General features: G+C 34.9%; 1 long non-coding RNA gene across 1 annotated transcript; it reads right to left on the bottom strand.

The window, feature by feature from the left end:
• Positions 1–13464: 13464 nt before the first annotated feature.
• LOC140698493 (uncharacterized) lies at positions 13465–16712 on the bottom strand. The gene is made up of 2 exons (XR_012076294.1): positions 16482–16712; positions 13465–13587 (listed from the first exon to the last, which is right to left on the bottom strand). It is a non-coding gene; the product is annotated as an uncharacterized lncRNA (long non-coding RNA).
• Between the last annotated feature and the right edge of the window lie 233 nt (positions 16713–16945).

Raw genomic sequence — 16945 nt, forward strand, 5'->3', positions numbered from 1 at the left:
CTTCATTTCCTGAATGATTAGCAATTTGGTAAATTGACGGAAGTTTTTAATGAGTTTGTATACTCATGTGATTAAGTTCTATAAGTAATTTTAGAATTTATCTTTCTAAAAGCATGAATATCCCAAAGACAAGGACTTGCTTTAAAATGATTTTAAATAGTTTTCTTTTATGAAATGTTACCTAATCAGTGTTAGTTGATGCAGAGGGATATTTTATGGTAGAGTAATACATAACTTTAATGTTCCTTTAGTATTTGGCTTTGTAAATAAATATGAAAGTGATTATCTTATAGCATTTTTTTAAATTCACTTTCTTCTTTCCTCAGAAAGTGGCAAAGTAAATAAAACTATCATTCTTTTCTAATCTTCATGAATAATTTCTCACTGGCCCTGGGTGAGAGATGGTTTCCAAGGCCATCCTATGGCATATACAAAGAAACCGTTTAGACCTTGCAGTTTAGGCCTCTGTGGAAATGTTTCTAAATTACAGAAGTGAAGAGAGCTTACACTTAATCTTTGGATAATTTTAGTTGTGGACTTTAGAATGAAGCAGCTAGGGGGGAAAAGGTTCCTTATTAGAGGCATAAAACCTACTGACTTATCTTGGCCAGTGTTTCCTTTTTTCCAGTAAGCTGTCTGCTGTACAGAGGTGTATAACCCTAATGGCTTGTTGTATGCCATTAAAAGGTATTGTACACTCATAAAAGAATGACATTTTGATCAATGCTGTTAAAAGAATTACTGTCTTGACACAGAAAAGCTTTCCTGCTGCAAGTTTAAAAATATGCTTTTAAAAGCTTTTTATTGAATACCTTTGCATCCCTCAGAAATGTGCCATTTTGGCATGAGGTTACTCTGAGGTATCCTACATTAAATGCAAAACCTCCTATTTACCTTTAGAAGTAGTGGAGACAAACAGGTATTTCCCTACCAAATGGTGCTTAAAGACATGGTAGCAGCTTAAACTGTATCTGATCTAAAAATAGAATTTTTGTGAAGAGAAAGCCTAAAACTAAATTATTCCTTTTATTTTGTGAGGTATTGATTTTTTTTTCATGCTGTTTTGTTTAAACTTTGTGGTTTTAATTTCCCTTTGGATTTAAGAATCATGACTTTCCACCTAGTTCAGAGATAGATCTTTTCTAATCACCTGTGAATTGCTTCTCTTAAATGGTGATATGTTAGATGTGTTTTTCTACTGTTTCTGTCTTTTATTATATTTTTGATTAGGAATTTATGAAAACCATGTCATAATAGACACGGTATTCCAAAGCTGATGGTTTCTTCGATATACAGTTGGTCTTCTACAGATTTTCTAATGTACTAATGCTGTAATTTTAGCTTTATTTCATTCCTTGTAATACTTCTGCTATTACCTAACTTCTGACTTCATACCATAATTTTCTGACTAGTGAACTGAGCATTTCAAAGTCCAGTGCCCTGAAAACTACAATTTTCTTAAATACACCACTATAGAATGATTATTTATTTGATGGATTTTATTTTTTTTAATTTATTTTATTGAAGTATAGTTGATTTAGTGTTATGTTAGTTTCCAGTATACAGCATACTGATTAGGTTATACATAGATATATATATATATATATATTTAATATTCTTTTTCATTATAGTTTATTATAAGCTAGTTACTGTGCTATAAAGTAGGACCTTGTTGTTTATTCTTGATAGATTTTAAGTTTTGTACTTTTTAAATTTGACATTTAATCCCAATCTGATGAATTTTGCATACATGGGCATATTTTAAGATAGTTAGCATTGACTTTTATAAAGCATATTGCTATTCACTACCGACTAAGTGCCAGGTGATTTAGATATAGTATTGATAAAACTAAAACTTGTTGCAATTATTATGTGCCATGTTCTGTGTTTCTTTCTATGGCTCAAAGAAGTTCTATAACTTCTTCAAACAATATGAGATTCAAAGGTAGGTGGTGTGACTCCCAACTATTGTGCTATTCTGACCCACTTTATATGTTATTTATTTGTTCTAGGTGGTACTATTCCCATTTTACAATGAGAAACCTGAAGCTCAGATAGAGTAAGTACTTTGCCCATTGACACAAAGTGAAGGAGTTATATATAGCTGGCTCTGTTAGACTTCAGAGTGTATTTTCTACTACGTAATACTAATACTAATTTTTCCTTCATCCTGTTCATCTCACTTCCACTAAATTATCTTTGTGTATTCAAAAATGGTTTTTATTAGAAATCTTGGAAAAGGAATTTGTATCATGATTTTCATTTATGATTTGGGTAGAAGCATATTGAACAAATAATTGGAGTAGGTATCAGGAAATTTGCATTCTTGTATTATCTCTGATTCTGGCCATATGACATTGGACACATCAACTTTTGGAGGTCTTATTTGTAAAATGAGGGCATTGGATTGGGTGATTTTGGAGGTTTCCTCAAACTCTAAAGTGTAATTTGACTCTATTTTGATTTATTGTTTATGTTTGTTCTTTTTAGCACAGATAAAACTTTACTACCTGTATTTTAGCCATTAAATACTATATTAGCCATTAAATACTTGCAGTTAGGGAGCAAGGAGCTCTGATTTTTATTCTTTACCTGCACTATTATATCCAGTGTTGAAATTCAATAATGGAAAGAAATGTCATATAAAGAAGTAATTAATCTTAGTATAAGGACACTCTTAGACTATTCCAGATTCTCTTAGTTTTTACAGTCAGAAAGAATAATTCTGGTAATCTTAATACTGGAAGAGAAAGTAAATTTTTTTGCAAGAGAATGTTTCTACCAAAGAAGAGACTGGGTGACTGCCACTTTCAAATAAGTGGAAGTTCTTACTTATACAATATACTAATAGCAATTGTAATAATAAGTAACATTTATTGAGAGTTAATTTTATGATACTGTATTGTACTAAGTATTTTATACACATTGTATCATTTAATACTCATGAAAACCCTATGATGTAGGTACTATTGTTATTTACATTTTACATAGTAGGAACTTGAGAATTAATGAGGTTATTTTCTCTTAAAGTTATATTCTTGGTACATGATGAAGGTAAGATTTGAACCTGTAGAATGCTGCAGAGATTTTCCTGATATTTACAAAATGGAGCATAATTGTAAGAGGTTACCAATGAAAATGCATATCAACATATGATTGAAACATAAAACTTTGGGGGAAAAATATGTTTAATGACTTGTGATAAATGGCAGTTTCCAAGTTCTCGGATTTGATCACTACACGTTACATATTTTATTGATATAGTCATAAAGCAAATAATAACTTTCAGATAATTTTATAACATCATTTATTCTCTGAGAATTAATAAATTCATTGTAAGTTATAGGAAAACATTCTTTGGAGTTTGGGATGTAGGTGGATGAGTGTATGAGGGTGTATGCACATAAACACATGCACACGCATGGGCTGGTAGCTGTAGATCAGGGGAATTAATCATCCCAGTTTGCCTCAGCTTGGAATTTTAGATCATGGAAATTTCAGTGCTAAAACTAGGAGCCTTGCTGAAACAGGTAAAAGGCAAGTATGTATCTACATCTACACATATGTGTGTGTGTATATGTGTCTAAAGTAATGGTAGTAGTTGAGCTACAAAGAATTCAGATCTTGCAGAGCTTAAAACAGCTCTGAATTCAGTGCCTAGACTGATAGTTGTCTTTTTTATTAGTAGAAAGCTCAATCTTCTGTGTTTTCCGTTTCCGGTAACCTTTTCTTGTCATCTAATAAATTAATTTCTTTGTTGAAATCATTGCAAGTAAACTTGATAGCAGGAGAGCTGTATTGAGGCAGCTTACATGGTGATTTGCTAAGTACAGCCTCTTCATAAAGGTGAAGCAGGAGTCGATTTATTGATCACCACCAGGATTTCAGTAACCTGGTGAAGTACCTGATTTTTTCCCTTCTCACAAAACCCACTATTTTTATTTCTCTTTATATTTTGCACTTAGTTGTTTCCTCTAGCAGCATTTTTTACATGTATTTTCACATCATGTAAATAATTTTTTGTGTGTGTATTTGCTTTTTTCTAGAGTAGATTTTGAAATGTCTAAACTATTATTTGATTAAGCCACATGAAATACACCAAGATTTGACTATTTTTGACCTACAGCAGTGGCATTTTCACATGTCTCAACAAATAGTTAATTCAGCTTTTGGTTATTTGAAAGTATTAGGCTACTAACTTAAATCTAAGCGAAGTGTTCCATTGAAACCCTGGTTAATGGTATGAAGGAACTGAGATGAACTTTGCGCTTACTACTCTATGGTACCTATTTGCTAAAAATACATTTTAAAAGATATAACTCATGTGGAAAAACTGAGCATTGCACAGCCATTAGTATTAGACAGGCGTTTAAAAATTTATTTTAACCAAAGGTTAAGAACAAATTTAACCACTTTTCTGTCTCAGAATTTTGACCCATTATATTAATTTTAAGCTATATTGGGTAATGTAAATGTTCTTTTTGGAAGAAGAATGCTTCTTTCATGGAATCAGATTTAAAATTGTTTCTGTATTATTAACAGAAACAAATACCAAACAATAACATTACTTTCTGTGCCCTTTGGACCGTCTTTCTGAGTTTGGGTTTGCCTTCTTGGATTATTTAGGCTCCTAGAACAAATATAGGGCATAACTATGATTTTGTTTTTTTTTAAGAAATGTAGTCAGTTACTACTTGTCTCAGCCTCATATGCTGTCATAATTTTGAGGTTCTATGGTTTGTCTAAAATTGTGCCTGTTAATTTTTTGCTGTTAAAAGCATACTCTGGGTCTCAGTCTTTTTCCTATCATGATGTTTCTTAAATACTTTTGGCAGTGTCTAGTACATCTCTTGATCTGCCTCTGTTATAGACATCAAATATTTTGAGTGCCCTCTGTTACTTAGTATTGTACTCAATCTTAAATATTTTTCACAAACTACTTTATGACTATCAAAGAGTAATATGCATGAGTCATGGTTTGGTAAGTCTTTTCAGGAATAAAGCATCATGATTATCAGGACTATTTAACAAATATTTTCTTTAGTTTTTAGAATTGAAATAATTCTGATTGTTACAAGTCGTTATGAGATAATAGACCCAAATATAATGAAACATTTTCCATTGCTCTAATGTATGTAACTTGAGTCTATCCTTAAATAGTTTATCTTGAAAAGGTGAAAAACCAGTAAGTGTGAAGCAGGGATAATCTTGATCAAATGGGAATTTGATAGTATAGCTTTTCTCAGAGACTAAATTCATGGGGCAGTTGACTAGAGGACATGATGTTTCTTTGATCACAAAGTTTCTTTGATCACAAAGGTTCACGTATTGCAAGTGTACAGCTCAATGAATTTTTATAACCTGATGATACCTGTGTAGCTAACACCTTGATCAAGAAATAGAACATAACTTGCACCCTGGAATCCCTCTTAGTGCTAACTTCTGAACTGAACATCAGGCTTTATTTTTCTAGCTAAATTTTAGTTGCGTATTAAGTAATTACTTAGATTTAAAATTCTCTGAGGAGCGAGACTACATAATATTTGCACAAATTATCCAGATAGGTACATTTTCATCTTTGGCATACGAGCTATGGCAATATTCAGTTTAATTTCATAGAATTTTACATGTCTCAAGTTTCCTTGGTTGTCTTTGTGAATAAGGATTTAGACAGTTTCTGAGTGTAATAGTGATTTCCCTGATGAGCTACATTGCTTGGACAGTGACTGACATTCAAAGCTCATTTGTTAGGCCCCTTAAGTTTCTCTGTTTTGAGCTGCTGAGATTACAAAACTCAATCATACACAGAGAATTTGCCATTCAGACTGACAGTTCTGTCAAGTCAGATGGTACAGTTATTATGCATGCTGCAAAGTGCATTGTTATTGCTAGGTTCCCCCGCCCCTGCCCCTTGAAATCTAGGTGGAAGCTCTGGTCTCTGAAGGTGAAAAGCTAGAACATCAATCTGCCATTCCCACTTTTCTTTCATTTCTCCATTCAGTTTCCATCCATGTGTGCTGAGCTGTTCCAGTTACAGCTCCAAACTCAGTTTTTTCACTATGTTTTGTCCAAAAAAGATCTGTCCTCTTTGGTGAGATTGAAATGAGTAATAGTCTTTTGACACTATTGGCAAGTGGCTTTCACGGTCCATGGCAGATTTAATGAGCTACAGCTGCCTGCTTGGAAATTTCAGCTTTTGATCGTCTGAAAGGATCCGTGGAATATGGACCTAAGTTTCTGTGTGCATTAAAACAACAACACAATCTTGACAAACTTATAAATGTGCTATAAATTGCTTTGTAAGATATTTTGTAACAATAGTTAGAGACCTCCAGTTTCTACTGCAATACTTACTTTTTGCAGACACCTGAAAAAATGAATAATATAAACTATTTGACAAAGGTAGTTTTGCATCAGAAACTGAATTTATGGTATGGTAGTTCTACAAGGTCAGTCGTTCATATTTGAGAAGAAGGACATTATGTAATACTGCACTCTACAGTGTGGATTGTGTATTTTGATCTTCTTTTCTTGGGACTATCAGATTCTTTCTGCATATATAACTAGGTATCCCTGAAGTGGGAATTAATCTTATTGCATGGAATCATTGGAATCATATGACAGTGTGATAGACTTTTTTTTCCCTAATATGCTACTTTTTTTTCATTGAAATACAGTCAGTTACAATGTGTCAATTTCTGGTGTACAGCACGATGTCCCAGTCATGCATATACATACATATAATTGTTTTTATGTTCTTTTTCATTAAAGGTTATTACAAGATACTGAATATAGTTCCTTGTGCTATACAAAAGAAATTTGTTTTTTTTAATCCATTTTTATATATAGTGCTAACATTTGTAAATCCCAAACCCCCCACATTTATCCTTTCCCACCCCCTTTACCTGGCAACCATAAAATTCTTTACTATATCTGTGAGTCTGTGTTTTGTAGAGGAGTTCATAGTGTCCTTTTTTTTCCTTCTTCTTTTTTAGATTCCACATGTGAGTGATATCATATGGTATTTTTCTTTCTCTTTCTGGCTTACTTCACTTAGAATGATGATTTCTAGGTCCATCCATGTTGCTGCAAATAGCATTATTTTATTCTCTTTTATGGCTGAGTAGCATTCCATTGTATAAATATACCGTAACTTCTTTACCCATTCATCTGTCGATGGACATTTAGGTTGCTTCCATGTCTTGGCTATTGTATATCGTGCTGCATGAATACTGGGTTGCTTGTATCTTTCTGAATTAGAGTTCCCTCCAGATATAGGCCCAAGAGTAGGATTGCTGGACATATGGTAAATCTATTTTTAGTTTTTTGAGGAGTCTCCATACTATTTTCCATAGTGGCTGTACCAAACTACATCCTATCAATAGTATAGGATGGGTTTCTCCAAACCCTCTCCAGCATTTATCATTTGTGGACATTTGAATGATTGCCATTCTGACTGGTGTGAGGTGATACCTCATTGTAGTTTTGCTTTGCGTCTCTTTGATAATTAGCAATATTGAGCATTTTTTCTTGCGCCTATTGGCCACTTGTATGTCTTCATTGAAGAATTGCTTGTTTAGGTCTTCTGCCCATTTTTGGATTGGGTTGGTTTTTTTTGTTGTTGTTGTTATTAAGTTGTATGAGCTGTTTATATATTCTAGAAATTAAACCTTTGTCAATTGCATCATTTACAAATATCTTCTCCCATCCCATATTTTGTCATTTTGTTTTGTTTATGGTTTCCTTTGCTGTGCAAAAGCTTATAAGTTTAATTAGGTCCCATTTGTTAATTTTTGCTTTTATTTCTATTGCCTGGGTAGACTACCCTAGGAAAACATTGCTAAGATTTATGCCAGAGAATGTTTTTCCTGTGTTTTCTTCTAGGAGGTTTATCGTGTCTTGTCTCATATTGAAGTATTTAAGCCAAGTGTAATAGACTTGTAGTTCAGCAGATAACCCATATTCAAGCTTAGTTACACCCAAGGATTAGAGTTGCAACCTCAGTTATTTCTGTTATTCTGAGAATGGAGAGTGATCTTTTATAATTCCCATGTAGAAAAGTAACTAATCATTTTGTCTAAGCTCATATAAAGGAAGTATTTTATCTCAAGGTTGAAGGAACTCCTGTTTATGAGCTTGGATAATGGTCTTTTATTAATTTAACTAAACTACTGCTTTAATGTATCAATTTCAGAGAAGTGTTTTCTTTGATATGGCTTGATCACTTATTCAAAGGGGGCACTGGAGGCTATTTAATGGATTATTTTCATATCAACTACAGGAAAGCTCCACGCCAAACTTTGCCTGACCTTCTAATTTGAACATAAATATCTAGTGACCTCTGACAAACAGTTTTTCCTCTGCTATGGTATTTAGATAAAGGGGATATCATTGCTCTTGAGAAAGAGGGTGCAGGTAAAAAGAAGTGCAGAGAGGTCATATAGTAACCTTGTACAGACCAGGGGAGTCACTTTTGAGCACTGTAATAGATACAGTTCCAACTATAAAATAAGACAAAAATACTTTGAATTTAATATGCAAATCTTGATACAAGAAGGCGTGAATCTTACACAGGCTGTTGTGGAATGATTTAGAGCATATAGAGAATCAGCACATAATACACACTAAGGGTGACATAGCATGAGCATCTAAAACAGGATCAGGATGAGAATGTTCCCTACCCTCATCCATACTTATTCTTTAGTAAAGAGCGTTGGGAATTAACATCAGAACTACATTCTATTTTATTTATAACTTATGGAATAAGTTTGTCATATATATTTTATGTGTAAATTAATTGCTTAGTAAACTAAAAAAAAGCAAGGAAAGATGGGGAACATTGTGATTTTTCCAAGAACAGTGTCTATAAAAAGCTAGATTGAAGAACAAGGAGGAAAAGAGTAGATATTAAAGTAGGATCTTTATTAAGATCATAAATTGCTTAAGACCCCCTGTCCCATTTCATCCTAGTAATTAATCAGATCATCCTCTCATTGCCTTCTCTTTGAGGCTGTTTTGACAAATTTATTGAGATATAATTCAGTACCATAAAATGTATAGTACAGTGATTGTTTTTGTTATTCACAGAATTGTGCAACCATCACCACAATCAATTTTAGAAAGTTTTTTATTTTCCCAAAAGGAAACCCTATACTCATAAGCAGTCACTCCCTAATCTCCCCTAATACCCCAGCCCTAGGCAACCACTAATCTATGTCTTCCAAGTTTTAACAGTTGTTGATTTTAATTCCCTACTGCCTTTCAAGGACATTCTACTTCAGACCATTTGATCACACAGGTACAATCAGAAAACTGTAAGTAGTCTCTTTGTTCATTTGATTCTTGTAAATCAAAGAGAGTCACATATAACTGCATTCTTAGATATATCTAATTTTATATAGTGTCTTAAACATGATTTTCAAGTGGTTGTTTTTATCATAGATAGAGACTTGTTTAAATATTACCCCCTACTCCAATCCCTGACTCTGATCCTTAACTTAAAGATTCAGAATATTGAGTTTGTCTGAGTCCCAGAGTTTTTGGGCAAAGAGATCCTGGCTCATTCTGATAGCACTCACAAGACACTAATGTGTAACTCAGGAAACAAATTTTTCAATATAATGTAAAATGTATTTGCCCAGGACACTGGACACAGTTTCCCCTGAACAACACACTCTCTTCCTATAAGTAAGCTAAAGGGAAAGCTAAATTAAAGTGTTGTAAGTTGCCCTGCACATGTGGAACCAGAATAAGGAGGCTAATTACGTGGTTTAAATATTGAGTGGCACCACTCTCTTATAGTCAGACTGTGGTAGACAGAATCATATTCCCCCAACCCCCATAGATACTTCTGTCCTAATCCTCACAACCTATTACCTTACATAGCAAAGAGGACTTTGCAGATGTTATTAACTTAAGTTGAATTCCTTGAGATGGGGAGATTATGGTGGATTATCTCAGTGTGTACAGCCTCACTGCATGTTTATCATTGAAGAACCTTTCTGAGGTGAACAGGTGATGAGATTATGGAAGAACAATAGAGACAGCAGTATGGGAAGAGCTCAACCCATCATTGCTGGCTTTGAAGATGGTGGCAAGAGACCATGTGCCAAGGAATGCTGGTGGCCTCTAGCAGCTGGAAAAGGCAAAGGAAGTAGGTTCTTCTGTAGAGTTTTCAGAGGAATACAGCCCTGCTGACACCTTGATCTTAGACCAGTGAGACTCTTAATCAGACTTCTGACCTATAAACCTGTCCAGTAATAAATCTGTGTTGTTTTAAGCCACTAAATTTGTCGTAATTGGTTACTGCAGCATTAAAAAACTAATACACAGACCTCTAGACTTCTTACACTATGGATCTAGTCATTAAGCCTCGGGCAAGGACAGCCTCTCCCGGAACAGTGCATAGATGGGCCTTGCCCATGTTTGCCTCAGTGGCTCTTCTTTCTTTGTACGTGAGATGCCTTCCTCAAAGCCCTTTCTTGAGTGACTTACTTATTAAAATGCATTTAATAAGGACTTAGACTTGAGAGTTAGATGGACCTGGGTTGATTTCTGGCTCTGCCATTTTACTGGCTGGGTAACCTTGGACAGGTGACTTAATATTCTAAGCCTTGCTTTTTATGAACAAAGTGGGAATAATAATGACTACCCTTCTGGGTTGTTTGGAGGATAAAATGAGACAATATTTATAATATGGCACAAGGCCCTATATATAGTGAGCTTCTAATAAATAATAACTGTCATTATCATCTCTTAAAGGCTAAAAGGAATTTATCAATAGTTTGCATTCTAACACTTACTCAGATATAAAATATACTATGAAGTATTGGGATAGCTATTGTGTTTAGGTGACTATTCCACAAAATTCTTTTCATAGCCCTCTGACTCCTGATACTGAGCCTTTTAACTCAAAAAGATTTACTTTTGGAAACTTCAGTGGGTAAGTTAAAAATCACCTTTGGGTTTAAGTGCAATATATAACACCTTTTAATATTTCCTTTCTTCTTAGAGCTAATGTGAAATAGAATGCATTAAGGAAAACTTGGAATTCTGTTTCTACAATTTAAAAAAATTCCTAATGACTGGAATTATTTCTTCAGTTTTTTAAATCCCTAATGCCCAGCAAATGGCTGACACATAATAGGCAGCGGTAAATGTCTACTGAACTGAACGAAACTGAGTTCTAAGCAGTTATTATTTCACAACCTGTTTTGAATTCATCTCTTTTGCAGCTACCCTAATTTAGGCTTGTAATTTTTTTTGTGCTTTGCGTATTACAGCAGTTTTTGAATGGCTCTTTTTGCTACTTGTCTTTCCCCCCTTGAACTGATCTTCCACAGTACCACCAAACTAGGCAACGACTATTGTACTGGGCAACAACTACTGTGTTCTATTTCGTCTTCTTTATCTTTGCCCCATTGCGTACTGACCAATAGCCATATTTTTAATTCATTGTTTCCCAGCTTTTTATAGCATGATTCACTTAGAAAATGATGATATTTATGTGATACACTAGGGTAGTTAGCAAGGCCAGAGGTTTTGGATTCTAAGGGCTAAGTCACCCTCTCAGTACAGTTGTCACTTAATTCAGGCACACTAGTATGCCCTGGTATACTTATTGGGAAGCTGTGCTTAATCTAGCATTTTAGACTTGTTGTAGTTGGGAATCATTCTATCTTTAACGTAGATATTTAATGAGCACCTTTTGTGTGCATGCTGAGCTCTTGAGGAAAGGAATTGAGCATCATATCAAGTATTCTCCTACACGAACCCTCAGTTCCAGGCAGACACACATCTGGATACTGGCCTCCAAATGGGCCTTTGCTATTCCTCTCATACCTTTGCTCATGTCTTTTACTGTTTCAAATAGCTTATATTTCCTTCGTCATCACTCTGAATCTTCCTACTGTTTTCTCCACGATGCTGGCCCTTATACGGTTAAAATATGGCAGTTTTATGTGTTGTATTCTTTTTCATTTCATTACATCATTAACTCATTCAAGTTTGGTGCTCTCTTTAAAGCCTAAATTCTTTCTTTATTTTAATTCTTATTCACTTTCTATCTTATATTTGTCAATATTTTCCCTTTATGCATGTTCCTATTGTTCTTATCATGATATTTATGCCAATCCATCTCCCTACAACTTTATATCATATAAATTTTGAGAAATATTTAATACCATTACAGTAAATATAAAATAATATTCATTGTGCTTAGATGTTTATCAGGTAATAGCAAATGTTTTTCAGACTCATAGTTGGACCAGGCATTATTTTAATAGCTCTGTGTGTATTTGATATATTTAATCTTCACAGCAGCCTATAAATATAAAATATTTTTGTATCTCCACTTTACAGATGAGGAAATTGAGACATAGGTAAATTAAATAACTTGCCAAAAGTTGTACAGTACTAAGTGTCAACACCAAGATTGAAATGTAATCAGCTAGAGCAGGCACTGTTGACACAAGAGCTCACACTGACAACCACTGTGTAATACTGTGCTGCAGAAGAACCAAGTTCTATGTCTGAGAAGACCAGTAGGTACTTCTACCTAACGCTGGACATTCCCATTAAGGTGGGCTAGGCTTCATTACAGATAAGAAAAGAAATTGTAGTTATAAGAAATATACAATCTAGACAGTATGATTTTGTACAATCAGCAAGTGGTTAGTGACAGAGAAATCAAAAATTAATAAGAATATTATGTATGGAGCATCAACTGTATGTGTCAAGAAATGAATTGGGTACTTTACATATATTGTTTCATTGAGGCCTTACCATAACACTATTGAGTAGTTGCTATCATCCTTATTTTAGAGATGAGGAAAAAGAACCTCAAATAGGTAACTCTTCCAAAAGTTACTGAGCTTGGAAGTGACAGAGCTGAGGTTGAACCTGGGCACGTCTGCCCTCTTTCTTTTCACTGTGCTGTACTGCTGCTCTGATGGCAGGGCTGTGGCAGAAGGGCCAGAGACAGGCAAGCAGGCTATTGTTAGAAGGTAGTCAGAGCTGTGCTTAATTTTGGAAAACAGTACTGTGATAATGGAGCACTTTTTCCTTCAAATTAGAATTTGAGGAAGGTATAAAACCAATATTCTGTTTGGTTTTGCTAAACTATTACTTTGTGATCCTGGCTAAGCTTCTTTCCCTTTTTGTGCTTTCTCTCTCTCTTGTCTAACATATAGGTGGTAATAGGCATCTATTTATATCTAAAGATGTTTTATGATGTTAGGAGTAGTGTTCAGACTCTGGAAGCAAGTACTACAGAAATAACTATTTTTCAGTTCTTGGTGTGAATATTGATGTTTGATACCACCATGTTTTTCCTTTATAGCACCACACTTTTACTTTGCTGTTTCATTTTTTTCCCCTCCTGACACCAACTTAGAGATTTGTTCATAGAGAACTGACACTGACAATGACAACTCTTCATTGTACCTCCACAGCTTAGGCTTCACATGCTGTTTCTTCTCTGTCTTTAATTAAACTTGTTTTTTTCAGTGCTGTAGCTGGGAGCACTGTGTTGACACAACTCATTCTTGTACAGAACAGATTAAAATGTCAGTGCTCTAATGTTCTCATCTGTGGGAAAAAGAAAATATTTGGGATATTTTATTTATAACTTTTAAAAGACTCCTCTGTGGAGAACGATTACTTGTAGGCTGGAAAGCCACTTGACAGTTAAAGGGACAGAACTCTATTTAATATTAGACTAACACAAAAGAGGGGAAAAGTGTAAAAGCTTACTGAAACTCTTTTCTGGGGATTAGAACACATCTTTCTATTTCCTTCTTAATTTTCATGTAATTGTATCTTTTAATTCCCTAGTGTTCTGCTTAATCCTTCCAGATGCTGCAAGTGCAGAATATTGACAGTTTCCGCAAAAGGCAGTCAGTCAGTCATTACAGTAAACACATACGTGATGTTGAAGAGGGCTGCTAAGCAAGGGAAATGGAGTGGGTGTACTGAGCCTGGAACCTTCACATCTTAAGTCTGAATGCATCTATTTTTCACAACGGAGTCATTGATATTTGCTAGCTATTTATTGGTGAGTAGGCCGGCAAATCCACCACACCACAGCTTGAGACTTTCTGCCTCTCAGGCATTCCCAGGGTATAAGCGGCATCAGTTAACACTGGGTGCCATGCAAATGTTAGGAATCATAGTAAAGAGATAGGCTTGCTGCAGATTGATAAGGTAAGGACTTAGTAAGAGGTGCTAAGACTTATGAAACACTTGTATGTATCTGAAATATGTATAAATATATGCATTGATATACTGACTGTCTAACTGCACAGCTCAACGAACAGGTAATATTATTTTCACTTTACAGATGGCAAACCAAGGCCTGTAAGTGTAAAGTAACTTGTCCAAGGCAACACAGGAAATGAAGAAGCTGGATTTGAATCCAGGGAGTCTGGCTGTATAGCCTATTCTAGTAGAGAATTTCTGAAAGTTTATAAACTTTTGATATTTGTACAGTTTGGGGGCTTTTACACTCTGGTGACATTGTTAAACCAACACATGATATTGAGTAGGTGAAGAAGATAAATATTAAAATGGCAAGGAAAGTCCTTTCTTATGTTCATGTGCTAGGTGGTGGCCAGGAAGATTTTGTAGTCTTCTTTGGATATATCTTAATTGGGAAAGGAATTATGAATTGTTCTGGTTGCCCATATAAAGGCAAAAGGTAGCTTTCCAGAAAGGCAGGCATTAGCATTCCAAGTGCCCACTCCATACTCCTGGTTTTGGAAGTTAGCTGCCCTCTAGCAGAGCATCTGCTTTTCAGACCTTATTTAGAAATTTGCTTGATTTGAGTTGTCCCTTGGGTTAACAGCTGTGGAATCTGTATTTCTTTGGCATTGCTCTCTTCTATGTAAATTACAGATGTTCTCTAATGCCCTTTTGGGCTGCTTTTAGAAAAAGAGGAAAGATTAAAAGCTTTTTTTCTTTTTAAAGGACTCTATCCTACGTTCTAAGTAGGAAGAAATATATTTACTGAATTTTTCCCCATTTATGTTACCATTCAATCTTTGAAACTGTTCCCTGCAGCCCTGCTGCTATGGGATCAATTTGTTGGCAAGGGTTATTCAAACATGAGCAGAATTTGTGTCCTCTTTGGATTAAAGTGCTAAAGCCAACAATAACAATTTTCATGTGGGAACTGGGGCTCAATATCCAAATCAGACTATACTTGGTGGTCTGTAATTTACTCCAGATTAAAAACAAGCATTAGAGGGGAACAAGGGTCTTTTCCCAGGTTTTTGTTTTCATTTCAGTCTTTTTGTTACTTTTTTAAACGTGTTTTAAAATAGAGTGTTGTTTTAGAGGTACTTTTTTGCCTCTTGATTTGGGGTTGGGAGGGGTAGGGTACTTGAACTGAGGCAGATAATAGACTTCTTTTTTAAAAAATTAACATTTATATTAAGATATAATTTACAAACAGGTTAAGTGAACAAATCTGCCGAATACAGCTTAAATGAATTTTTGCATATGTGTGACTCATTTCTCTTTTCTCTACTTCCATTTTATTTAACTTTTACACTTATCCCTTATGGTTGGAGGAAAAAATCACATAATCTTGAAGACTGCTATACTTAGTTTAGATTTTTGGATTTAACTTTATTTGGATCCCTAGTATTGTGTGTTTGTCTGTGTCTCCAATTTAGTTTTCCTCTTACTTTTTCAACAGTTATTTCAACTTTGTCACTTTCCTTGGGGTTTCTTTTTCACTATTTACTTTTACTTTCAGCATGTGACCTTACCTCTATTTTAACAGGAAAGTGGAGGCATTCAGGAAGGGGCACCCTTATCTCCTGGTAGCCACCTTATTGCTCCTCTGTATTTATATACCCTTATCTATTCTTCCTGTCTGAAGCTAAGCTTTTGTCCTCTTTTATCTTCTCAGTGATTAAAAGGGGATCAGGTTATTCCCTTTTATCTCCTTTAGCTTCTCTGTTGATTTCTACTCAGTATGTATGCATGATTGAGACTTCTCAATTAAAGAAACAAACAAGATAACACAAAGTTTGCCCTTGACTCTAAACCACCCTCTAGTTGCTATCCAACCTTTCTCCTTCACCTCATGGTTAAGCATCTTGAGTCTTCTCACTGTTTCCACTTCTAATTTCTCATTTGCTCTTCCTCAACAGTAAGATGGCTTTTCACTTCTCTTTCTTCACTGAAACTGCCTCTGCCAAAATCACCAATGACTTTTATCAAATCCAGTAAATACCTTTTTTCCCTTTTAGAAGCTTCTTCTTTGATATTATTTTCTCTGCTTTTCCTTTTTCATCTGTAATCCTTCCACAAACTGCTCTTGGGAACTCCAGTTATTCTCCCCATCTCTTAAATGCAGGAATTTCTCCACGATTCTGGTTTTTATCTGGCTTCCATCTTATGCATTTTGTGGACAATTTGGTCCACATACACAAGGTTTTAGTTATTGCCTATACCTCCTATATCCTGATACTTACTGTATTTTGAATCTTTCTCTTGATCTCCAGCTCTCAGATTGACAAATTGTACTTGTAATTGTAAATATCACAGGCACATATGAAAAACTGACATTATCATCTTGCCTCAGCATGTCCCTTCCCCAAACTAAACCTGCTTCCCTTTTATTCTCTGTCCTAGTTGGTGGCACCTTCTGCATCCATTCTTCAGTTTAAAAGCTATTTCTTTCTTCCTTTCTCCCTCCCTCCCTTTCTTTCCTTTCCTTCTTTCCTTCTTTTTCTGTGCCAGGCACTAAGTTCTGGAATACAGAGCTACAAAGACATTATGAGATAAGGTCCCTGCCCTCAATCATAGAGACTAGTGGATAAGATAGACACGTGAACAGAGAATTAGATTACAATGTAGTAAATATAATGGCAGAGGTGTGTACTGTGTGCATTTGTAACACAAAAAGGAACATAGAACTCAAATTGTGGATTCAGAA

Source organism: Vicugna pacos, chromosome 9 (assembly GCF_048564905.1).
Source record: "Vicugna pacos chromosome 9, VicPac4, whole genome shotgun sequence".
Lineage (NCBI taxonomy): Eukaryota > Metazoa > Chordata > Mammalia > Artiodactyla > Camelidae > Vicugna > Vicugna pacos.